Genomic DNA, 26,188 nt, shown 5'->3' on the forward strand with positions numbered 1-26,188 from the left:
AGCTTCATGAAGCCAGGAGCCGTGTCTGCCAGTTACTATCAGCATATACAGTAGAAGGTGCTTGAGAAATGGCTGCTAAATGAATGCATTAATGAACAAATGAATTAAAGCAATCTCAGGCTAATTGCTTAACCTCTCTGAACCTCAGTTTTCTTATCTTTAAAATATGACTAATAATAACATCCCTACCTGCTAGTGGTGGTGAGCATCTGAAATAAAATATGCGTATGAGATGCGGTTTCCTAAAATACAGAGCCCTAAGCAAGGACTAAGTACTGGGGCTTTATTGGAAGGTGCCATCCCAGAGTACTGGAGTGAAGGCAAAAAAAGAGACAAGAAGAAAAGGACGAAATTTAAAAATGATGAGTGACCACATTGACCACTGCTTCATACGAAGCCACAAAGGGACCAGGCACTTGGCAGGAGCATCCACAGACCCTCATGAGACATCTTGTACGGAGAAACTATACCTTGAAGCAATCCACCAAGGATGGATAGAACATTGGCCAATGTTGACTCACTGGAGAATTTACTGTCCATGCTTCCTGATTGCCTCATCCTGACCTCCCTCCACCCACTTAAAAGCACATAAAAAGTATACGCCTATGTCCTTTACTATGACATCGCATCCAGATCTGGAAGTGGCTGGAAGAGCCGGAGTCTCCAGGCTTGACAAGTGGTGCCCAGTTGACAAGCGGTGACAGCCCGCAGCCCACAGCTTCAGGTGGGGCAGCTGCTCAGAACAAGCAGCAGAGGGCATCCAGGCCAGCGGGCGAGTGAGGATGAAGGAACCCAATGAGGAAAAGAGGATACACGTGAGATATATTCAGAAAAGTCTCTGAAAGTCATTGGGCAACTGGAAAATCCCCAACAATGAAAAGTGATGTTGTTTAGTTGGTCTTTTTAAAGAAATAATTCAAGTGTGTTTCCACCTCGTAGTCTCTGCACTTGTATAAGTTTGATAAAGATCTCCCCTGTGTCCACTGTTCCTGTTTAAACAGCACATCTCTGAAATAAGCCATTTCATCTCATAAAAATCCTTCCATCCAAAATGGCAACATAAATGTGTTCTGTTAAAGAGGGGTTTTTTCCTTGCTGTGTTTAGTTTATATTACTGAGACAAAACACAGCAAGTATTAGCAATCCATATGGGAGGTGCTTTTTAAAGAAACCCTGTGCCTCTTTGTTCTCCCTCTACCGCTCCGTTTTCATAGCATCGGCTCCTGGAACCCATTCCTATGCTGGTGCAGTGTTCACACAGCGACCCATTTTAACAGACCTTAATGTGCCAGTAGATTTTAATAGCACAGAGTCTATGTAACGGTCAGAATGGAAAGATGTCCTAGCCCGAAATGCCTCTACTAGCAATTATATAACTTGTTGACATGGGGCCCCCTAGTCATGTTTCATCTACAAATCCAAGACCCAAACTCGTTAAGGTCAGCCCAAAGTGGGGTGGGCCTCAATCAGGAAGTCCCATGTGTTTTAGAGTTTGATTACATTCCAGAGCCCAGTAAAATGAAATGCCTGGCACATAGTAGGATACACACACACACACACACACACACACACACACACACACACACACACTTCATTAAACAAATGACTGAAAGAATGGATGTAGTCAGTCCAGAGTAACAATTTTTTAAAAAATTAAAAGCACAGGCTCTAGAACCAAAGTGTCTGTGTTTATGATAAACCATCAGTCAGAATTTTATCATAAATCAGCTTTATCATGAAACAGCTGGTGTGAGATTGAAAAGTTTGCTGAACTGCTTTGTGCCTTGGTTTTCTCACCTGTAAAGTGGGGGTGACAGTCATAGCTACTTCCTGGCTTTGTTGTGGGGATGGAACGACGCAGGGAATGAAGCCCCTCGGCCCAGGGCCCAGTGCACGGGGGAACACGGTGAGCGTGATGGTAATTTGGAGCAGGCTATTAGCTCCCCGTCTGGCTCATCAAATTCAGGAAAGAACATGCTTTCCATCTTGCCATCCACCTTCATTGGTGCACCCAGAAGCAGGCTTACACATGTTTCAGCTCCAGTGCAAAACCTGCCTCTAAAAATCTCTGTAGCCAAAGGGAACCTCATCCTGCGCGTAGCGTTCATGTCGCCTTGTGAAACGCTGTGTTTTTAAATGTGGTATCAACTGGTTTAAGTATTTTATTAGACAAGTTTACTGTTCTTGGGCCCTGGGGCTCTTTAAAGCAGGGACCAATTTTTTAAAATCAAATAGATAAATGTAAAGTCGTTGCACTTGACATAACCGCAGCACAAGCCAGAATTTCCACTTGAGCTATTTAATTTTTTGCCTAATAACCTGGAGGTTTTCCTAAAACTTAGGGGAAGAGCAGTGGGGGCTGGTGGCTAAACTCTACCACCAACATTCAAAGCCCTTTACCTGGTGTCACCCAGGCCCTGAAAATCAATTTTCCCAAAGTTACTGCCAAGATTGGGCCACGTGGGAATTTACTCATCCTCCTGGGAGAGGCGGTCTGACCTCAACTCTATCTCAAGTCCCATTGGCATCCAGTTGTGTCTCCTCCATCAATGATAGAATAATGGGAAATGAGTCATCATTTCAGACTATTCCTGCAAATTGTTGCCTATGATTACATTGTAAGTGGCAAATCACCTTCATTTTAGTATAAAAGAGTTCTTTACTGTCCAAAATAAAACTTTTCTTATAGAAACACTGAATTTAAGAACTTTAAAAATGAGCATCATTAATAGTCGAACATTATAATATTACATATTTCCTGACGTGATGCAGTACACGCCATCACTTTTGAAGAATTCTCGACAAAAATATTTAACCTAAATTCAATCAAGCCTTTTGCCTAACTTCCAATTTACAAGAAATACAGGGGATAGAGGAAAAACTTTAATGACACCATAATAAGACAATTTAAAAGTCCACACCAGCCAAAACCGGTTTGGCTCAGTGGATAGAGTGTCGGCCTGCGGACTGAAAGGTCCCAGGTTCGATTCCGGTCAAGGGCATGTACCTGGGTTGCAGGCACAGCCCCAGTAGGAGATGTGCAGGAGGCAGCTGATCTATGTTTCTCTCTCATCGATGTTTCTAACTCTCTAACTCTCTCCCTTCCTCTCTGTAAAAAATCAATAAAATATATTTAAAAAAATAAATAAAAATAAAAGTCCACACCAGAATATGGGATATTCTATAAGATCTAGTCTCTTAAAAGGGTGTGATGTCATGGGGGGAAATGAGGAGGGAGATCTGGTCCACATTAAAAGAGACTAGCAACACCAATTGCAGTGCATGACCTTGACTGAATCCTGGCTTGAGAAATAACAGATATACATGCTATTTCAGGGACCACTGGGGAAATTTGAATTTAACCATTAGATGATATTAGGGAATTACTGTTAATGGCTCTAAATGTGATTATACAGAAGAATGTTGAGAGTTTTTTTTAGGAGATGCATACTAAGGTATTTAAATATGAAGTTATTGCACGCAATCGGTTAAATATTAATAATTGTTGAATCTAGGTTGTTGGGATATGGGTAAACAATTGTATTATCTTTCAACTACTGGGTATATTTGAAAATTACCATGATAAAATAATTTTTTTTAAGTGTGGATTTTCCTGCATGAAGTTATTAACAAGGTCTACTTCAAGAATTGGGGATTGATGGGAAGAGGAAGGTCACATCTTCAAATCTGGCTTCTATGCCCTGTTCAGTACACTCAGTAACTTCTCTGTACTCTTCGTGACCACTTCAAAGGGAATATGTGATAATTATTCTTGACATGTAATCTTTGCTAAGAGTTTGAGGAGCAAACAGTTCGGGGTCACAATATTTTATGTATGGAATGTATCTGGTTCATTATTTATTAGACCAGCCTATACAATTCTCCCTCACCTCCCCTGATCAAATATCATGTGCCCATGCCCTTCTGTAATGCAGATTTCAAAGTCCTAGACCTCTTAAAACTGGGGTCATCTTCCCATGTTTCTCATAAGAAGATTAGTTTCTAAATCTAAGATGAAAGAATTTCTTGGCACAATACTTGATAATAAAAAAAAAAAGCATCTTGGAACCAAATAGATAGTTTCATCATTGTGATGGTGGTGTGTGTATGTGAGTTGGGGGCAGGAGGGGGAGGGGAGAGGAGAGACGACCATTCATTTGATTGATGAGATAGAGGCACAAGGATTTGTTTAAATTGGCAATGCCAGCATTATTTCGGATTTCTGCGTCTTCTACGAGTCATAACCTTCCAAGTTATTATTGCAATCACAAGCATATGAGGTCGAAAGGGGTGCTATCACTCTTATCGCGCTGGTCCCTGTGTGTTATTACCAAAATAGGGCACAAGTGTACATGAAATTATTCAGGCAGGGGTCAAAGTGGAATTAAAACCAGGACCTGAACAACTGAATAGATTTTGAATTGTTCTTGTCTGAAGGATTTACTCCCCCAGAGAACACTTTGGCCTGCCCTTTCCTGCAAAGCTCTCTCTAGCAGAATGAATCCCCCGCATTGTAAAACCTCAGTATAGAATCTCATCTATGCCCCGCTTCTGAGACCCTCCCCGCAACTAAGAGAGTATTTTATTCTTTACTTTATAACCTAGAAAGAAATTCTAGACATTCATCCTATGCCATGTTTTCATTCTTCTTTCATTCCTTGAATTTGTTCAATTCCCAATGGAAGGCAAGCCCTGCTCCAGGTACTTAGAAGAGAGTAGAGAACATAGAAACTCAAGATTCCTGCCTCTCAGAAGTTACGTCTAGCGGAAGCGTGGAAACCAGTTCATAAAGAATAGAGAACAATGAAGACTGGCAGTGAGAGAGACTTACCTTAGTTACCAGGGCCCAGAAAGGCCTCTCCCAGGTGGTGATCTGGGACCACTCATCAGAGTTAGGCATGTGGAGATCTGAGCAAGGACATTCCAGACAGAGGAACCAGCTCCTGCAAAGGTCGAGAGCAGGAGCAAGCCCAGTAGGTTTGAAGGGCAAAAAAAAAAAAAAGCCCAAGTGACAGGAGCATGGTGAATGACAGAGAGTGAAATGAAATGTAGGTCTCGGTTAGGAGATTGGACTTTATTCTTATTGCATTGGGCAGCTGTTGGAGGGCTTGAAGCAGGAGAGTGGCATGATCTGATTTACACTTAAAAAAGACCTCTCAGGCTGACGCTTTTGATCAGGGACTATCTCCTCACATTTAGCCGAAATTCCTCCTGCTGCAATTACAGCGCATTCTCTCTCCTCACAGTGAACAGATGCTACTTGATGCTGATATTAGTTCCGATGCCTGAGGAAACATCAGATGGCTATATCAAGATCCCCAGAAGGCTGGAATGAACGTTGTAAGAAGACCAGGGTGATGATCATCAACCTGAATTGCAATCAGGGACCACAGATGAATATAAAGTCTGTTTTCAGCACCCCTTCCCCACCAAGGGCCATGCCAGTGCTTTTCTTCATCTGCCTAAAGACTCACATTCTCACTGATTCTCAAACCCCACACCCCACCAAGCTATGTGCAGCATCAGCAACATTAACGTCATGGAACACTGGCTCCGGTATTCATGGTAGGGAACATATTGTTGGTGTAAAAGGAAATTAAAATCACATGAGTGGGACTTCTGGTGGACTTTCCCCAACAAAACCACTTAACCGGTGAAAATTATGAAAATAAATATATCATTTATGGTCCCTGGAAATTGTCCTGAGGGCCTAGAGCAAAAGGAAATATACTCATTCAAGATCATCTACAAAATTTCGTAAGAATAACAAGTATCTGCATGTCAGCCATGACCTGCTCCTTTAATTCCCCACTCCTAGTCCACATGATAGAAACTGTATCCTGTGCATGAGCTGCTAGGAAGATAGGCTTCCTCTCCCCGAAGCACAGAGTCTTGAGTTGTCATCTCATGCAGGAGGGGCACATTTCCAGCAGCATTTCTCATTGCCCTCTCCTCCAGCCTCACATGGCAGAAGCTCTGTTCCTAGCAGGAATAGGCTAGAGCAGTGGTCGGCAAACTCATTAGTCAACAGAGCCAAATATCAACAGTACAACGATTGAAATTTCTTTTGAGAGCCAAATTTTTTAAACTTAAACTATATAGGTAGGTACATTGTTATTAACTTAATTAGGGTACTCCTAAGGCTTAGGAAGAGCCACACTCAAGGGGACAAAGAGCCGCATGTGGCTCGTGAGCCGCAGTTTGCCGACCACGGGGCTAGAGGACAAGGCTCCTGTCCCTAGTTCCCCACAGGTTGTAGCCCACTGAGAACACCAGGGCCCCATGACCATAGCCTCAGCTCCGTCATAGGGGAGGTTCCATGCTGGGAAGGGCAAGCTGGGATCATTACTAGAACTGGAGCATAACTCCGAGCTCCCGTGCAGCGTCACAGGCCTTCTGTCCAGGGGCTGAGACAGACCCTAAAGATGAAGACCCTGCAGCTCTGCCTGGGAGGGCTCAATATTTGGAACAGAAGGTAGAACACTCCGATGGTTGTTGAAAACAGTGGAGGTCTTGATAGAGAGTAATTAAGAGGAGTATGGGAACTCCAGGACTCAAGCAAAACAGCAGAGCAGCCAGGAGTTTATAATAGAGAGGAAGAGGGAAAGAGCAACCAAGGAACCCCCTCCTGGGACCACAGCCAACCAACAGAGAAGCTGGCACAAGGGGCTTACACACAACCTCTGACCAAACAGTGAACAATGAAGTACTCTGAACCCACGGTGACTCCTAGGATGCCAGGTTGAAAAATAAACACTCACCCCCGACTACCTGGAGGATTATGGGTATGCCCAAGGCTGAGCCCTCTTGGGAGCACTGGCATGGCCTTTGCTGGGGAAGGGGTGCTAGAAACAGACTTTATATTCATCTGTGGTCCCTGATTGCAATTCAGGTTGACGCTCATCACCCTGGTCTTCTTACGACATTCATGCCAGCCTTCAGGGATCTCGATATAGCCATCTACCAGTCCTTGGCTGAATGTGAGGCAATAAACACAAATTCCCTCAACTGTGATTCAGCCCCTGAGCCCCACAAGATCAAAAGGAAGGAGCCAACATCTAACTGGCTAAGGGGGCTAAGCACAACCTTTGGCCAATAAGTGGCCTATGCACATATGATTCCCCATATTTCAAAACCATATGAAAAGAGTCCAAGAAAGTAACAGCAAATACCTTTAAGAGGTAAATGCAACCCAAATGAGGATGAAGAATTCATTTGCCATTCGCTCCTTAGTTGAAACATTCATTTTTTCCATCTCTGATAGTGATGTGCTTATCAGTTTCGCACCTGATAAAATACTGATTGTATATCTGAACAAGAAAGCTCTCCAACCTTTGGACCCATGTTCTACCTAGAATGCTCTGTCAACGCAATGGAGTTAAGAGAGCACGTTGTTGGTCAGCAGTTATTCCCAGGGAACAAAGTTGTGTGTGGTTTGGCACCAGGTGCAGCCTCTTTTATTCAGCAAATTGCGACTGTATATTTTCAAGGGTCAGATATCATCACAGGTTCTAAGGACAAACTTGTTCTCATTGAATTTATACAGTGGAGAAAGAGGGCTCATGTTAAATAAGGAAACAAAATAACTTCAGGCCCGAGAGCGTGAAAAGACCTGGCACAAGGCCCTGAGATGGAGAAAGGCTCAGGGGGTTCTGACTCCGGAGGGTGGAGGAGCCTGTACCTGAGGGACATGGAGTTGGTCATGATATAACCTGAGGACAGAGTATCCCAGGCAGAAGGCATGACTAGCTCCTTGCTGAGCCCACAGCTGGTGCTCTAACTGTCCACAGATGACCCGTGAACAACTCGAGGTTATGGCACCGACCCCCATGTGGTGGAAAACCTGTGGAAAACTTAGGCTGGCCCTCAGCATCCTCAGAGTCCCAAATGCAGACAGAAAACACTGTTTTGATTCGCCATTGGTTGAATGTGGGAATGTAAAACCAGGGTTACAAAGGACAGACTGTGTATTAATCAAAACAAATGCACATGTAAGTGGATCTGTGCAGTTCAACCTACGTTGTTCAAGAATCAGCTGCCCATCCTAACTCTGCACCTGAGAGGATGCCTCATGGCATCATTGTTAACTAAAGAAAATTCTCTCTCCCAGTAGCATGGAGTTTTAGAAAAGCATAACTTAAAGTCATCCAGCACTTCACCTCTACATGCATGTACCACACATGTGCTGTGACTCAGCCAAGTAAAACGCTGCTAGTCCTCACACGTGATTATAATTTCTCTTTCATCTTGTATGTCATTGATATTATGTGACTTCATCATGTGATTTGATGAGGAAATTTTGCTAATGTCCTGTTCCTCGTTTTTTCTAGAAATAATGTCTTAATTCACTTTACACTTCATATTTCATGGCAAAAGTGTGGCCTTGTAACATTTTTCCTACAAGAAAATAAAAAAACATGACATATGTTTTTATCTTCTATGCCTTAAAAAAAATACTCACTTTTGCATTGGGCATTATATTTTTTAATTTATCTATATTGATGGAAGTATTAGAAATGTCCCACTTTTTTTTCTACTTTGGTTTTTAGTCTTATCTAAGAATCCAATTTCCCTGATAGTAACATATCACATAATTATGAAATTTCAAAACCTCACTTTATTTTTTAAATGGAGAGAATAATATTTAGTCTTTACCTAAAACATAAAATTAAACTATTTCATTCTTGAAAAATTTCCCACATACTTTTAAGATTTTTTCTTCTTAAGAAAGAGATCATTCAATGTGGTTGAAAACTGCTTCATCATTGCAGGCGTTGTATAATTTTTTTCCATTAGGCAATGTGCTTGGCAACTTGCACATTAAGCCTTCTATTAAGATTATGTTAATATCATAAATATGCAAAAAGGAAACCATTCTGAAAGTTCAAAATAATAGCAATAACCTTTCCCTCATATAAAACCTTTTATCTCAAGATCTCCACGCACTTTCCCAACAAGCATGAGTACCCTGCCCAACCACTTTTGCAAGGGGCCAATTAAATTGCCAACCTCACTTTATTCACTCACTCAAAATGCTAGTAAGAATGTCAAAGCAAACTCCCAACATAATCATGATTTTAATTCTTAATGTTTCCTATGGCAGCCTTTATAATCTTTAAGAGGAGCGGGTCTCTAGTATGTAAGAAGTGTAAGTGGATGTCTCCTTCGTGGCTTTATTCTTTGGCCATAGCTGATGGGGTGTGATGGGGGAGGGTCCTGGTCGTAGCTCTGGCCAACTCTCCCACATGCGGCAGGAGAAGTCAGAGATACTGATGCAATCATGGCTAGAAATGAATCCGGGCCCTTGGGGCAAGCGCCCACGACTAATGCCTCTGAGGAGCCATGGGCCACCTGGCAAGCCAGTCATAGCAGGGTCATCGCTGAATAAAGCACAGCTGAGCAAGCTGCAGAAGGGAAAGGGTGGGGCTGATGCATTTGTTCCAGGGTTTGGAACGCGTCATCTTTGCTTATTCTCGGGCACCAGAGGGGGAAACTGAGCTTTGGCCTGAGTCAGACATGCAAACGCACTGTGAGATCCCCTACTTCTCTGGGCCTCAGTTTCCTCATCTCTGCAAATGAGGAAATGATACAATGACATCAGGAAGACTCCTTCCTCTTCCCACACCCTGGGAAATACATAGCCGTTACTTCTTGTCCCCTGGAGAGAACTGCCACCCTAAAAAGAAGTGGAGGAAATTCTGCTCCAAAGAAGTCTTTCAGATTCTCAAGGAAGTGTGAGGAGTTCTCGGCCTGCTGCAGCACCGCTTCCACTTGAAATGACAAATCAGCATAATCCTTCAGTCCAGCGTGTACACACCTCTGTGCACAGGGTCGGTAGGAGCCTTCCTGACAACCTCGGGTCTCCACAAATGCCTAATGCGAGTGCCTCTCACCACAGTGGCTAACTCTGCTCAGTCACCACCGTTGAGACATTAGTCTTTAAATCAAATCCCAGGAAGGCACTTACTAAAAAAAGTAACAAAAATCTATAAATATGTCTGTCTCGTTTTTCCACCTGAAAAAGAGGTGAAAAGGAAGGATGACCTTCCCCAGCGTGAGTCAAGCCCAATTTCAGGCTTTTAAATAACTGTAAGAACGTTTAGGGGAGGGGAGCCAACGAAGGGCCCTTGAGAAAGACCAGCGGAAGCTCACTTCTGGCAGCGGCTGCAGTACCCAGGAGTGTCCCAAGAGCTCTACAGCAGTCCCCCATAGCTGTGGTTTTGCTTTCCAAGATTTCAGTCAACCATGGCTAAAATTATTAAGTGGAAATTTCCAGAAATAAACAATTTGTAAGTTTTAAATTGCTTGCCATTCTAAATAGTGTGATGAAATCTCTTGCCTTCCTGCTCCCTTCCGCCAGCATGTGAATCATTCCTTTGTCCAGTGTATCCTTGCTGCATACACTCTCCAATCGTTAGTCAATTAATGGTCGCCTCCATTATCAGATTGGCTATGAAAGAGAGAGAGAGAGAGAGAGAGAGAGAGAGAGAGAGAGAGAGAGAGAACATTCACATAACTTTTATTGCAGTAGATTGTTATAATTGCTCTACTTTATTATTAGTTATTGTTGTTCATCTGTTACTGTGCCTAATGTATAAATTAAACTTTATCACGTGTATGTACATACAGGAAAAAACATTGTATATATATAGAGGGTTTGCCAGGAGCCGGTCCATCCTTGCTGTTTCAAGGGACCTGGCATATATGGCATACGGTTCTTAATATGTTTGCTCACCTTCTTGGCGCTGTGTTTTAACCAAGGTCACCTCTCCGAGAAAGGTTGAATCCCCAGGTAGGGATTTTCCCCTGAAGTTAGGGAGGGAATAAAACCTCTTAACTAGCCAGAACCAGTTTGGCTCAGTGGATAGAGCGTCGGCCTGCGGACTGAAAGGTCCCAGGTTCGATTCTGGTCAAGGGCACGTACCTTGGTTGCGGGCATATCCCCAGTGGGAGATGTGCAGGAGGCAGCTGATTGATGTTTCTCTCTCATCGATGTTTCTGGCTCTCTATCCCTCTCCCTTCCTCTCTGTAAAAAATCAATAAAATGTATAAAAAAAATAGTTAAAAAAACAAAACAAACAAAAAAAAACCCTCTTAACTAAGTGCCAGGCGTGTAATTAATCATTTTAACTACGAACAATCATGCTTAAGCTACATAATCTTTACTCCCTGGAATGGAGATAAGAAACGCCCTAACCTTTGTAATAGAGATTGATAGGATTGAATCAACTGGTATAAATACAGATGTAACAAGACAGAAAGGGACAGAACTTAGAACACAGAACTTAGAAGAGAACCAAGAAGACAGAACCTACACAGAACCTACAGACAGAAGAACTTCGCTGGAGAGAACATGGCAAAAGATCCTGGACTGAACCTGACTACAGAAATTGGCAAGAGAACCTGACTAGAACCTGGTGACTCAACCTGGCTGGAGATCTCAGACAGAACATGGCTGAAGAACCTAGCGAGGGAACATGGCTACAGAACCTCGCTGGAGATCCGAAGCAGAACCTCTCTGGAGATCCAGACCAGAACTTGGCTGGAGATCCTGGCTGGAGATCCTGGCTAGGCTGCTGATCAACTGAACACTATCTCCGTATCATTCCTTCTTCGACGACTCCGTCCACACCTTTGGGGAACCCCTGGACCCGCTGGGGTTGGACCCCGGCAAGGGTTCAGTCCTGACTGAGGTTTCAGGCATCTACTGGGAGTCTTGGAATGTATCCCCCTCAGATAGAAGGGGGACCGCTGTATTTTGCTTTTGTGAAAGTAAGAGGAGAAAAGGAGTTGTCCCAGATTTTTCCTTACAATTGATGCCACTAGAAACTAAGTTTCTTCCACTGTGGAGGGTGTCTAAGGTCTTAGCTGCTCTCTCTAGATGGAAGAACGAAGGTCCTATCCAATAACAGGAGAGAGGGTTGAGCTGAACTGAGCTAGAGGTTAATCACATTTTGGGGTTTGCTTATAACTGATACCACTTTGGTCACCCAGACCGTCCCTGCAGAAGAAACATCCTTACAGTATCAAGATCCTACTTTGTTCTGCAACCACTTCCTGGTATTCTTTGAACACAGTCAAAATAAAACCCAGACACATCACATCAGAAAGATGAGTTTCTAAAAAACTTTGTAAGTTAAGAGGAAGCAGGTGTCTGAATAGGGGAGTTTTTAGATTGAGGTGAGAGAGAGGGCCATTGGAGAAAAGAAACTTGGTTCTTTCTATTTCCAGAGAAAATAGGAAATTGTTTTGTTGAAGATGAAACCCATATCAGGGCAGAACCAGATCCACCAACTGAGTATTTCTCTTGAAGTTTATCGACACCCCCACCCCCAACCCAAGTGTTTTGGTATAGGTGTTTTCCACTTTCTCTTAGTGTCCTAACAGTATGTCTGACACTGACATTTGCAAAACCAACCAGATGAGGGATATGCTGGATCTAGAAGAGAACCTCCCTAAGGCATGGAAAATACAATTTACAAAAGGTCTACTTTTTCATAGAATCTTTCACTAACCTTGAAGCTCTCCAAACTCGGCCTTCTGGGGGTTTAAGGAGGCTTTGTTACATAGCACCTAGGAAATTCTAAAGATATAAGGAGCTTTGTGCCCCAAACAGAGATGAAGACCAAATATGTATTTTTTCATTATACATCACAATATCACACACACACACATGCTAGTCCTCCACCCCCTCCCTTGCCAGCCCATCCAACACTCTCAGGGGAACTCCGTGTGACCAAGAACCAGACTTTGGTATCCAAGTAGATCTGGCTCTAAGTTCCAGCTTTGCCATGGCTTTTCAAAAATCCTGAACAATTAAACTTCTCCAGTACTGCTTCCTCATTTGTGAAATACCCAAAACTATCCAGTCGTGACCATTGAGAAAATGCACGTGAAGTGCTTACGACCACACCTGATACCTGTCACAGTCTGTGTGTGTTAAGCATTTATTAGCTCATGGATAACACAGCTATGGATACTTCAGACCTCTAGTGTTCTAGTGACAGTGCGACTAATTTCAGGCTCCAGTGGGGAACCTTCCACGCAGGTCATTCTGACAGGTCATTTGCATACGCAGATCAATCCTCTGTCCTGTCCTTTCATTCGTATGAAGCCAACATATGGGTAGAGCTGAAGCAATGTCCAGTTTACCCAGAGCTTTTTTTTTTTTTTTTAAATATATCTTATTGATTTTTCACAGAGAGGAGGGGAAAGAGATAGAGAGAGTTAGAAACATCGATGAGAGAGAAACATCGATCAGCTGCCTCTTGCACATCCCCCACCAGGGATGTGCCCGCAACCCAGGTACATGCCCTTGACCGGAATCGAACCCGGGACCTCTCAGTCCGCAGGCTGACGCTCTATCCACTGAGCCAAACCGGTTTCGGCTACCCAGAGCTTTTTAAAATTTTTCTCATCCAGCCTCTTCATCCAAGGTCTTTGCATTATTGTTTATATAGACACACACACACACACACACACACACGCACACGCACACACACACACAGATACACACACCATATAAACACTCAGAGACACAAACACACCCAGAGGTTTTTATTATGTTGAGATGGGAGTCACCAAATAAACATTTTTTTTCCTTTGTTTCTTGACAATTTAGGCAGTATGAGGAAAATGACATGGCACTAAAGAGGGACAAAAAAAAATTGGAGAGACAGGGTTTGCGGGGGAGGGGAGGAAGTATTGGGGAAAGTGCAGAAAGGAGATTCTGCACACTCTAGCGTTCCTGGTAAGAGGAGGAGGAGGAAGCCCCGCCGCCCAGTGTGTGTGACCTCCCGGTGCTTTCCTGGGGAGTCCCTGCTCAGGGAACCTTTCCCCCGGAATCACGAGGAGGAAGCTGAGCTAAGTACGTTCCCACACAGAGTGGGCGAGGCCCTGCAGACAGGCCGGGATGCCTTTGCAGGCGGGTTTCCCCTTCCTGCTCTGTCAGCCACAAATGCGAGCTCAGCCAAGAAGAGGGGGTGCCAGGCCACGGCCAGGGATGGCGGCTCCTGTTCTCCTTTGTCTCTGGGCTTCCTGAGTCTGCAGGGAAGGAATCTCAGGCTTTCGGAGACCACTTTTGTCTGGGATTCTTTCCTCAAGAGGTGTTCACGAATTTGCGAGGACTGCCAGGAAAGAGTGTGAGTCACGGCTTCTGAGCAGACAGTGCTCAGCTTTCAAAATTCCCAGAGATATGACTTGTTTATAGGAAAGGAAGCAGAGCTATTCTGAGCTGCCAGGGAAAGAGGAAAGCACTGCTCATTTTTTTTAAATGCTGTGTTGAAAGGTCATACAAGCGGCCAGAGTGCCAGCAGGAACCCGGCATAGACATTGATGTGAGCGGTTCATTTGTCTACATTTTAGAGGATATTTTGGGGCTTGGCATTTAAAACGCAAGGCCCATGGCATTGAAATCCCACACTTAGTGTTAAGCCCAGAGGTATAAACAGGCTCCAAATGTAAGCCAGTGAAGAGGGGGAATGCAGGGGGGCGGAGGGGGGCGGGGTGTCAAATGCAAGCCAGGTGGGAGGGTGTATGCTGCAGTAGGGGAATGGAGGGGGGAGAATGCAAGCCAGTGGGGAGAGGGAATGCAGTTGGGGGGTCCCTGGGCCTGACTGAGAGAGCACCTTCAGTTGGAGGGAGAGGTGCACATACAAAGGCACCTCCTTTAACAACTGTCTGACTTCCTATCTCATTAGCAGGCCACTGATGTTCATTCCCATTGTAAAGGAAGTAAAAGTCCTTCCACTCTCCTACGACCTCCAGTTGGGATTGATATAAACCAGATTAACGGGAAAAGTAGGCACAGTTTTACCTGTAAATAGGAGCCCTCGCAAGAAATATGAAGACCCAGAGAAGTGACAGGGCCTAGGCATTCATATACTCGGCTGAACAAAGAGGAGCAATTGTGGAAAATAACTCTAGTGTAAGGGGAGACTAAAAGAAGATGATCTATTTTAACAGGTCTGTTTGTACAGATTTCTATGCCTCATCTCTGGTGACAAGAGCGATTCTTTTTTTAATATATATTTTTACTGATTTCAGAGAGGAAGGGAGAGGGAGAGAGATAGAAACATCAATGATGAGAATCATCAATTGGCTGCCTCCCACATGGGTAAACACTGGAAATATTCATTCACACACACATACACATAGCGAATCCGCAACCCGGGGCATGTGCCCTTGACTAGAATTGAACCCGGGACCCTTCAACCCACAGGCTGATGATCTATCTACTGAGCCAAACCAGCTAGGGAAAGAGCGAATCTTCCTCCTGGTACAGGGAAGGCACATCCCGTGGGGATGTGATCTCCTGTTTTTAGGAAGGAAAAGGAATGTCAGGTTGGCCTTCTTGCATCTGCTATTTTTCAAGTGCCTTTAACTCAAAGTAATCCGTGTGCCAATGCAGCATATTTGGGGGTGCCTTGTCCTGGGGTGCCTTGTCCTGCTCCTCCGAACTCCTCTGTCATATTCCATGCTGCCTCCTCTAATGTCTTTTCTTCAGTGTTAACACTGTGATGTCAGCTGTGATGTCAGCTGTCCTTACCTTAAAGAATTGTTCAGTGCTACCAACTTTGGAGAATGTGACCCAGGAAAGAAGCTCAGAGGGATGTCCTCCCACAGCTCTTGCTTCTGCCTTGGTTCACTTTCTTGTGCACTGAGTTTGGCCCTGAGATGTTCAAACTCATAAAGTCACCATCTACACATTTGTCACTTAGGTAGCATCAGTCAACTGACCCCAGAGATTGATTTCCAAGAAAAAAAATCATCCACTGAGTATTCACTGATTCAACAATAATTAACCTATGTGATAATTTCATAGATACCACATCTGATGAAATCAACACCTTTCCCCAATTATAAGTAAACATTTAAATAGAAATAAAAGGATGCCCCTTCAATGTGATAAAGGTGCTCTTGGCCTAAAATAAAGATTAGTTTTAATGGGTAAACACTGGAAATATTCAAAATCAGAAACAAACACAAAGACTGTCCATTAGTATCATGATTACTTTAGATTCTCTGGCTAAGGCAATGAGTCATAAACCAAAGGAATCAATTTTGTGAACTAAGATACTAAAGTACTTGAAAATCACATAAGTATATATCTGGAAAAACCAAATGAATTAGCTAAAAGCTTTCTTAATTAACAAAGAGTCATAAAGTGTCTTGGAATAATATAAATACCTAAAAAGCAATACTATTCCTGTATATTATAACATTATACTGGCAATAACCAGATATACAACATAATGGAAAAGAAATGCTATTCAAATAGCAACAAATATAAAATATTACAAACTCAATGAGAAATGTATTAAAACTTTTAAAACCTTGATTGAGAGATATAATTTCAATAATTAATAAGGAAGAGTTATGTTTTTATTAGATGGAAAATTTTAACATAAAGATGTCAAGGTTTCTCAAACCTATTAAAATAACTATATTCAAATATACAACCGGATTTTTCTTGGAAGTCATTAGAATTAGCATTAACTAATTGCTAAGCTTGGGGCTTATCTTATAAGCAGGACTCAAAACGTTAAACAGGAAAAACTACCCAGAAATATTCTTAGGGATCAATCTTGTCAGGTATCAGAACCTGTTGTAAAACATGAATAATAAAAACTATGAGTTTGATATAAATATTAAAATATAAACCAAAGGAAAGTAATTAAGCAACCTGGAACAGACCCTGTTCATATATAAAATGGCTTTATAGTTTACAAAGCTTTCTACCGGCTTTATCTTTTATGCTTCAAAACCATGCAATGAAACAAGTATTGTTATTACCCCAATATTTTTATGAAGCAGCTAATACTCAGAAATTAAGTGACTTGCCCACCATAATTAAACTAAGAGGAACCCATACTTACACCCAGATTTTCTGACCTTCCAAAGCAGGCCTTTTTAACTCTATTGTTCTCACAAAGCAATGGAGAGTGGACTTTATTTTTCTGGTGATGTTGAAACTTGAAAAAAAAAAATTAAGACTTGCCCCTTACACTATTGACCCCTGCTAAAAATAAACAAAAACATGTAGTTGTTTAAAGATTTTAATACTAAAAGTCAAATTATAGAAACCTTGGCAAAAAAAAAAAAAAATAGACCTGCTACTTAGACACATGAAACTGAACTCCTGTCTGTGTGGCTGCTCACCAAGCCCACTCACCAAGCAGGGAGCTGTATCATGCTTCCTATTTACCTTGTCCCCATGCCCCACAACCCCCAACCACTCCAGACAAATTTCCCATTATTAGGAAGATGTAGAAGTCCCAAAATGAAGTCCAGATTTTCCAGGAAATAACTGAAAAGAAACCGTAGTCAATCCATTTCTTGGGAAGGATAGGATGATCAGAGAGTGACCAATTAGGAGCACGTATTTAAGAATAAGAACCGCTGAAACCGGTTTGGCTCAGTGGATAGAGCGTCGGCTTGTGGACTGAAGGGTCCCAGGTTCGATTCCGGTCAGGGGCATGTACCTTGGTTGCGGGCACATCCCCAGTGGGGAGTGTGCAGGAGGCAGCTGGTCGATGTTTCTCTCTCATCGATGTTTCTAGCTCTCTATCTCTCTCCTTTCCTCTCTGTAAAAACTCAATAAAAAATATATATATTTTAAAAAAAAAAAGAATAAGAACCAACATTTAAAAAAAAGGAGCAAGCAATTAATATATAGTGTATGCCTATATGTATGGCAACAACTCAACTCTGACCTTGTAGCAAAGAAGCAGTGTAGACAGTAAACAAACGATGGCCATAAGTGAATGGGCATGGATGAGTTCCAACAAAACTTCATTTCTGTAACTAGGTGGCAGGCGACTGTACCTGGACAACTCCTGTGTTAGACCACTCCACATTAGTTAGCCCATTAAATTACCCTAAATACCTTTTAGATAAGAAGTCAAAAACCAAAAGAGGTTACTCCACCACTTGACAGAAGACAGACTCAGGCATAGAAAGTGGGCGGAGCTGAAGCAGATCTCAGGTCTTGTGACTGAAAAGATGGGAAGTAGATTCTCTTCTCATTGGATAGCCTCCATGACTCAGGGATGTGTAATTAGATTTTTGTAGATGTGAAAACTCAAGAGGCAGAAGAGAACCCCAAACAGGAGGAGTGGAATGAAACAGGCATTTGTTGCCGTGGACCAGGAGGGGATTATGTGTATGCTTCGTGGTGTGATCATTTTAGGAGGCAGGATGCTATGGACTTTCTCACTCACCACATACACCCGCTCCCATCCCAGACGTTAAACCTGCTCCTCTGAACATCAAGAATTACGTGGAGTGTGGAGAGAGGTGTGTGCTTGTAAGAGTGAGAGGTGCCAGCAGATTTGTGGTGGTTTACAGAAACCAGGAAATCCCAAACACTAAGGTGACATAGAGCATTTCATTTTATTTGACTCCAAGCTTTCCTTTGTGTAGAATAGAAATGTCTTTCCTTGTCTTTTTTTTTTTCTTTCAGTATGTCAGAATAATAAAACAGAAAGAAAAAAACAACAAAAAAACTCTGGGTAAAGTTCATTGGTACCACAGGGATACGTGTCAGAAAATGACACAGTCCTATTGTCACCTGATATCTCATGACTTCAGCTGGCTCCTGTTCTTTGCAGGGAACTCTGCCATCTTTACATTACACATCTCTGTGGAAGCACCAGCACGATTAAGCTGGTGCTTTGACAACCACATCGACAAGAGACCAAAATATACGACATGTGAAGGTGAAAGGACAGTGACTAAGGGGAGCAAATGAGCTTTTAAACAAGCCTGACACCATCCAGCTAGTTTTCACGTTGCCTCCCGTGGAAAAGCTTGACACATTGGTGCATTGCTATGAGTGATTTCTTCATGTAACCGGGTAGAGGGCCTAACACTATTTGATATTGTGGAGTGTTATCTGGGACTACAAACTTATTTTATTTTAAGCTCAATGACATTTCATCAACAGTTCACACAGTGCGAGTAGCTAAAGCTCACTTCAGTACAGTATGTGAGGCCCCCGGGATTTTGCTTCTTTTTTTGTTTGAATAGATAGCGCTCTGACTTTTGACAGTTTCTGTTTATAGCCAGCTTTGGTCTTTTGAGCCATATTTTTTTAGTCCAGTATATTATGGATTCCACAAGACTTATTTGTTATCTGTAATAATGAAAACTAATTCACTTCATTTGCCCATGTTAGCTACATCTAAAAAAGGAAAGACATTTCTCTCCTGGTCGTGCTTGCGGGTGGAGAATGGAAGGGAGATGAAGACAGTCATTAGCAAATTCCATCCTGGCCAACCTCTGCTCTAGACTAGACAAACAGAACTCAAACACGAGCTGGGTTCATTTTTTTAAAAAAAGCATACACACACACACACACACACACACACACACACACACAATAATGGCCCGGTGTATGAAATTCATGTATGGAGGGAGGGGGGTGTCCCTCAGCCCAGGCTGCACCCTCTCCAATCTGGGACCCCTCAGGGGAAGCCCACAGGGATCGGGCCTAAACCGGCAGTTGTACATCCCTCTCACAATCCAGGACCGCCTGGCTCCTAACCGCTCACCTTCCTGCCTACCTGATTGCCCCTAACCACTCGGCTGGCCAGCCTTCTGCTTCCCCTTGCCGGCCTGCTCGCCCCCAACTGCCCCCCCTGCCAGCTTGCTTGCCCCCAACTGCCCTCCCTTCCTGGTCTGATCACCCCTAACTGCCTCGGCCTCGGCCCTTCCACCATGGCTTTGTCCAGAAGGATGTCCGGAAGGTCTCCCGGTCTAATTAGCATATTACTCTTTTATTAGTATAGATAGATAGACCTATTATTGATTTCAGAGAGGAAGGGAAAGGGAGAGAGAGCTAGAAACATCAATGAAGAGAGAGAATCATTGGTTGGCTGCCTTCTGCACACCCTGCTACTGGGGATCGAGCCTGCAACCCAGGCATGTGCCCTGACAGGGAATGGAATCACAACCTCCTGGTTCATAGGTGTGTGCTCAACCACTGCGCCACACTGGCTGGGCCATATTGAACTCTCAGCAAATTCTCTCAATTTGAGACTAAGACCCTCGTGGTGCCTGGAATTTTATAACACTTCCTGGAAACTCAGAAACAATCAGTTCTAATCTCGCTTCAGATACAGACTCTGGTCTTTTCTACTTAAAGCTGTGAAACTGCTTGTTTTCTAGTCATGGATTATTTTTGTTTTAAGGTCTCTTACTTAATTTGTGCCCAATCAATAAGATCGGTCATACATTTAATCTGCTTCTGTCATCGAGACAGCAGAAACATCCACTGGTTTTTCAAGCTACTGCGAGTAAGGTTAGCCTGGATGAAAGTCAGCCCGCTCTTCCCCAGCTCTGTGACAGCTTCCTCATCTGTAATATGAGAAAATACCTGGCCAGGTCAGAGAATCATTGGAAGAATTATATAATAAGCAAGATTATACTGTCTTGAGTGATCGATAACATACATTTCCTTAATAAAATGATAACAGCAAATGCCTCCTAAAAGATAAACACTAGATTTCTTGGGTGCTCTGTGTATTGGAGCACTTTGCTGATGCTTGGTGAGAAGTTGTCAATCAGAATGATCATGTTAAGACGGATACGCACTGGCTTGTGCAGTTCTGTACTGATTATAATTTAGTCCTCCCTTAAAAAAAACTTTTATGGAAATATAACATGCATATGGAAGAGGGGGATAAATGTTACAGTATGCTGAATTTTCACCAAATGAACACACCTGTGTAACCAACACTCAGATGAAGAAACTATTTCCAGCATCCACAAGTGCCCCTGTGTGCCCCATTGCAGGAACTGAAAAACCCCAGAGAAAACCTTCAGCTTGACTTCGAATGCTCTAGATTAGTTTAACCTGTTTTATAAGCTTTTATACACGGGATTAGTATTAGTATAGGCCTTTCTGTCGTTTCCTTAAGCTTGCCACATACAGAAGGTCAGAGCCCTGAGTAAGTTTGTCTTTTCTGGCTGACTTAAGGAAAAAGAGCTAGAAGAGGAGAGGGAGAAGTAGAGGAACCGTGTAATTTGTCATCCAAACAGAAACACCCTTGAAAGTGAAAGGAAGTGCCATTCATAATGATGCTGGGACAAAAGGCATACGTCGTGACTGTCCCCAACAAACCAGGAGAGATGGCCACTCTGGTGAGAAAGGATGGTGTCAGGCGGCAGGGCCACACTGGTAGGCAAAATCTATCTGAAAGGCCACAGAGGGGAACCCGTTCACGATACCTGAGATGTGCCTAAGATTGGAGTCCGGAGGCACATTTCCCATAAAGCGTGGTCACTGGGAAAACTCAAGTAAACAAATATTTACTGAGTTCCTACTGTGCACAAGGCACCACAATGACCCCAGAACAGCTCAGACACTGTCCCTGCCCACAAGCAATTCATGTCTAACTGTGGCAATAAGACAAGTTCACAAATAGGTAAACCGTAAGGTAGCTGCCAATGGAAATATACAAAGTGCTATCTTTCCAAGAACATATATGTGTTACATGGATTCCGAGGAATAAGAGATCATGCCCATTGGAGACAGGAAAAAAAGCATCATGGGGAGGGAACAGTCAAGATGAATTTAGATTGTACTCCAGTGGTTCTCAGCCTTGACTGCACATTAGGATCATCTGGGGAGTTTTTCAAACTCTTGATACCCAGACAGTATTCCCAGACCAATTAAATCAGAATCTCTGGGCATGGGACCCAGGCATATGTATTTTAAAAGCTCTTTCAAGTAATTCCAGTGAAGAGTCAAGATTGAGAACCACTATTCTAGAAAGATGAGTAGGCAGTAGCTGGCAGGAAAGGTAGGGGGAGAGAGGAGGCCATGGAGAGAACAGCTGTTAGTATATTCCATCTTTGGTAGGCACACAAGGAAGAATCATCCACTGGGAATTAAATATGGAGGAGAAGCAGCAGGGCAAAAATAATTTAACCCCCTTCAGGAAAAAAATTAATTAATTATGAAACCATTTGCTGAGGCCAATAACAGGGATGGATGGGGAAAGGATGCACTGAACATCAAGGGAACTCAGAGTGGTAATAAATCCATCATAAATCGTACAAGCCATCTGATAACTTCTGTTCCTCACATTAGCATCCCATTAAGCCGCTATTAGTGAGAGCAGGGAAACTGAATGAAAAGGCTTCCTGGGTTAGCACTAGCAGCCAGGAGAGAGTTAACAAGCTACAGTCTTTCTCTGGCACATTTAAGGGCCTGAGCTCCATTTGTAAAGGATGCTCAGAGGCCCCAAACCTTGACCTATCACGCTCATGCAGTGGGAGTTGGTGTGGGGGCTAGAATTAATCACAAAAGGGGCACAATTTACTGATCAATACCAGCCAATTAGAAGGCTCCCTGCTGCGGGGAAAGTTCCCTTGGAATGCCAGACGACCTTTGCCCTTGACTTTTCCTGGGACAGTTGTTGTTTTATCACAGCTACTGATAAGGATGGTATTAGGAGGTGAATAGCTCATTTCACATGCCAACCCAGCCAGGGCCTCAGGGGCCTGAACAGTTTTTAGGACTTCTGCAGGAGCCACCTGCTGGTGGAGGCTAAAGAAAGAGGAGGATGGAAATTATATCAGTAATTAATTCACAGCCAATGTGCCACTTTTTCTGTGGACTCGGCAATGACTTTGGTGGTAACCTTCAAGAAACGTAGGAAACTCAATCTTTTCGGGGAATTCACTATTGTGTTGCTGTCTCTGCTATCTGTTGGGGGAGAGGAGATTCTGAGGCCTGAGCACAGCCAGAGATGGTGGGATTTTTATCCCATCCGTTTCCCCTATGGCTTACGTAGACCCATCTAGAGGGGAAATTCCTAATAATCACTGTGTCCTATGATCTGGCTCAGGGCTCAAGGCAGAGCTTGAGAGTGGCCCAAGGACGGCTCATCCTCCCCTTGCTTATGTGATCACTGTTTGCCATTACTGTTCAGAGGGTTGGGCCCATATTTTTTTTTTAAATCAATTTTCTGAGATCTTTGCCACAGAGGTAATATGCCCCAAGACACAAAAGTTTAGTGGAAGAAAAGTAACTGGATAATTTGGGAAAGGGTTCTGAAGTTTATCATTCATGTTTCTGTCAGTTACTCTTTTAGATTTATTTTAAGAAGAACAGTCTATTATTTACAGTCCTTCCTGGAGACTCTAAGACTTTAGGCATTTTGGCCCCATTCTCCTACTTGTTTCATCTCTTCTTGAAGGTTCCAACCATGGTTTCTTCAGATGCCCATTTAAGGAACACTATTCAACTCTTCAATTCCTAAGTATTTCGCTAACCATCCCCCCGACCCCCAGAGAAGCATGGTTTTAAAATGAAAAAGAAAATAAAGTTTTGAGCTGACAATAATTACAAAGCCTGTGGCAAATCATGCTACATTCCCTTCCCTTACCTCAAGCCACAAATCTTTTATTTAAGTCAAACTTGATATAAACGACTGTCAAAAATATCCTTGAAACAAACCCTTGAAAGGTCATCCTAGGGATTGTGACTAGATATGACAGGGACAGCATCATAGATTTTGCCTTGGAAATGTAGAAAGAGGGGGAAGTTCATGAACTAATGATATGTGTGTATAAGGCTCAAGGATATTAAAGTATTTAAGTGTACCACTTGGCAGGAGCCACCTGTTTGTGTCTCTCCCATCTCATACACTAAATCCCTGAGTGACTAACTCTCTAAGCCCCTCCCCACATGTGCCACTATCACCCCACATCACCTGACCTAAGGGACGACTCTGCCCTCATTTTCTACTTCTATGAGGAGGCAAATGTCCACCTGCCTCTCTCATTTAAGAGCTTTTTGACCTCTGCCTGTTACAATCTTGTAAAGATGTTTAGCTTGAATCTCATCAGGAAGGGAAAATTCAGACAAATCCAAATCAGGGAACATAGAGGTGTGTGTGTGTGTGTGTGTGTGTGCGTGTGTGTGTGTGCACACGCGCACACACACACAAAAGTGGCAAAATGTTAAAATAATCATTGAGTTTAGGTATCGAGATTCTATTACTTTTTCAATTTTTCAGTAGATTCAACACATTTCAAAATAAATGGGGGGGGGTAGGAAGAAAGGAAGCTATAAGAACTAAGAAGCTGACCTTTCTAATGCATTTCTATAGTTTTGACTTGAAACAGGATATAACGTCATAAAGTATTGTTCACGTACAACTTGCACTTTGGTGTCCAAGCCTCAGACCCTACCTTCATTTGGATCCAGCTTTCACTTTGGTGCCCAAAGAAAACTGCTAGCCAGGTTTTAATTTCTGTAAGAATACCTGTTTGATGGTTTCAACAAAAATAATGGACATGTTTAATAAAAAGCATAGTCTAGTGCAAGATAATATAGACTGTATCATTATGCATTTCCACTTTTTATTCAAATTTTTTACTTTTTACTTTTCAAAAATTCATCTTGTATTTTCCAAACAGGTTAAAGACACACCACTATAATGAGTGAAAGCACAGGGTGCACCTCTTACTGACACAGCGCTCAATCTATTGCATTTAGTGGTCCATGGACTAACTATGATATTAAAAAAAATTTTTCACAGTGATATTTGACACAGTAAATGGAACAGACTAGTAAACCAGCTTTTAACAAATTTGGAGATTCTTTACGAAAAACTAAATTCCCTTTACCAGAAAATAGTCCCTCAGAGAAAAATCATACCATGTCCAAGGACCAACTTTATCATGAAGAGAATTTAGAGTTGGTTCTCCCTTCTCTGAATAAATCCTGTTTAAATTACCTCATCAAAAGGTGAAGCATGCCACAGTTTACTGAATCAAAGCATTCTGACAAATTGGCCAATTATCAGGAGAAAGCCACTGCTCTAGATATGAGAGGACCTCAGAGATAATTCTATTAACTACATTAACTGGTCAGTAGGTTTTCTGCAGTGTAAATGGCATCAAAAATGACAATTAATTTATTTTTACCTAAGAAATTTTAGATGAAATTACATTTTAAATTTTTTTTATTTAAGGTGGTGATTTAAGTTATGTATATTTACACACACACTCACACACTCACACACGGCATGGTACCTGGCATGCTTCTAAATCCAGATTATCACATTGTTGGCCATTTTTGCAACCCAAAGAAAAATACTAATCAATTTATAATTTCTGTAAAGAGGCATATTTTTGGGGGAGCAACAAAAATAATAAACATGCCTGATAGGATTTTATGTTCTAATGCAAGCTTATCTAGGCAGTTACATATATTTTATTTGCATATTTATATTATATATTATATATTTTGTTATGTGTTTATACTTACTTATTTTTACATAACATTGCCTAATGATCCATATCTTAAGAGAGCATTGAAAAAAAGAAAAAGAAAAAGCAAAGCAAAGGGTAAGACTATCACAACTGTGTTTCTATAAAAGGAAACTATTCAGCCCCATTGTGTATTTCCAACGTGATTAACAAAGCGGATAATCTGCATTCAGAAGCATGTAGCCATGCGGCATGTGTTAAATACAGGGCTCTTAGACTGATGATCAGAATAACAAAATGAATAACTTTTCCTGAATGCTTACCAAGTGCCAGGCACTACCTTAAGTACTTTGCATTTATTATGTGTCTCATTCCATCCTTATTTTGCAGAGGAAGCTCCCAAGACTCAGAGAAGTTAAGTGATTTGCCCAACGTTACACATTTGATAAGTGGCCAGGCCTGTTCAAATCCAGGTGTCTAAGTGTAGATCCCACATTCATGATCATTTCAGGCACCTCCTCAAAGTTCTACGTGCAAGTGGCAACGAGTGGCCCAGGGTGTAAAAAGTGAGTGCGGACGCTCATGCGTAAGTCACATCAAGACAATAAGAACAGAATAGCTTTTATGTTCTCCATTTGTTTTTCAGACAGAACACTCAAGCAAAAAATGGGCTCAAATATAAGAAAGAAACTGCACAGTACAATCTGCAGGTGGACTGCATTGTTTGGGGAGTTAGTCATGTGACTCGGGTCAGCCTGAGCTAGCATCCCTCCTCCCCCACCTACCTACTCACTGTCAACTTGACCATGAGCAAGCCAACACCTTGGCCAAATGGAAAAGCCCTGCTAATAGAAAAAAGGATCAAGCTGAAGCTTAAACAGGAAAGACACGGTCTGTCAACGATCAGAAATGTGACTTAAGGTGTTGATTTTACCAGGCTTGTGAGGTTGAGGGATAATGA

This window comes from Myotis daubentonii, chromosome 7 (genome assembly GCF_963259705.1).
Source record: "Myotis daubentonii chromosome 7, mMyoDau2.1, whole genome shotgun sequence".
Taxonomy (NCBI): Eukaryota; Metazoa; Chordata; class Mammalia; order Chiroptera; family Vespertilionidae; genus Myotis; species Myotis daubentonii.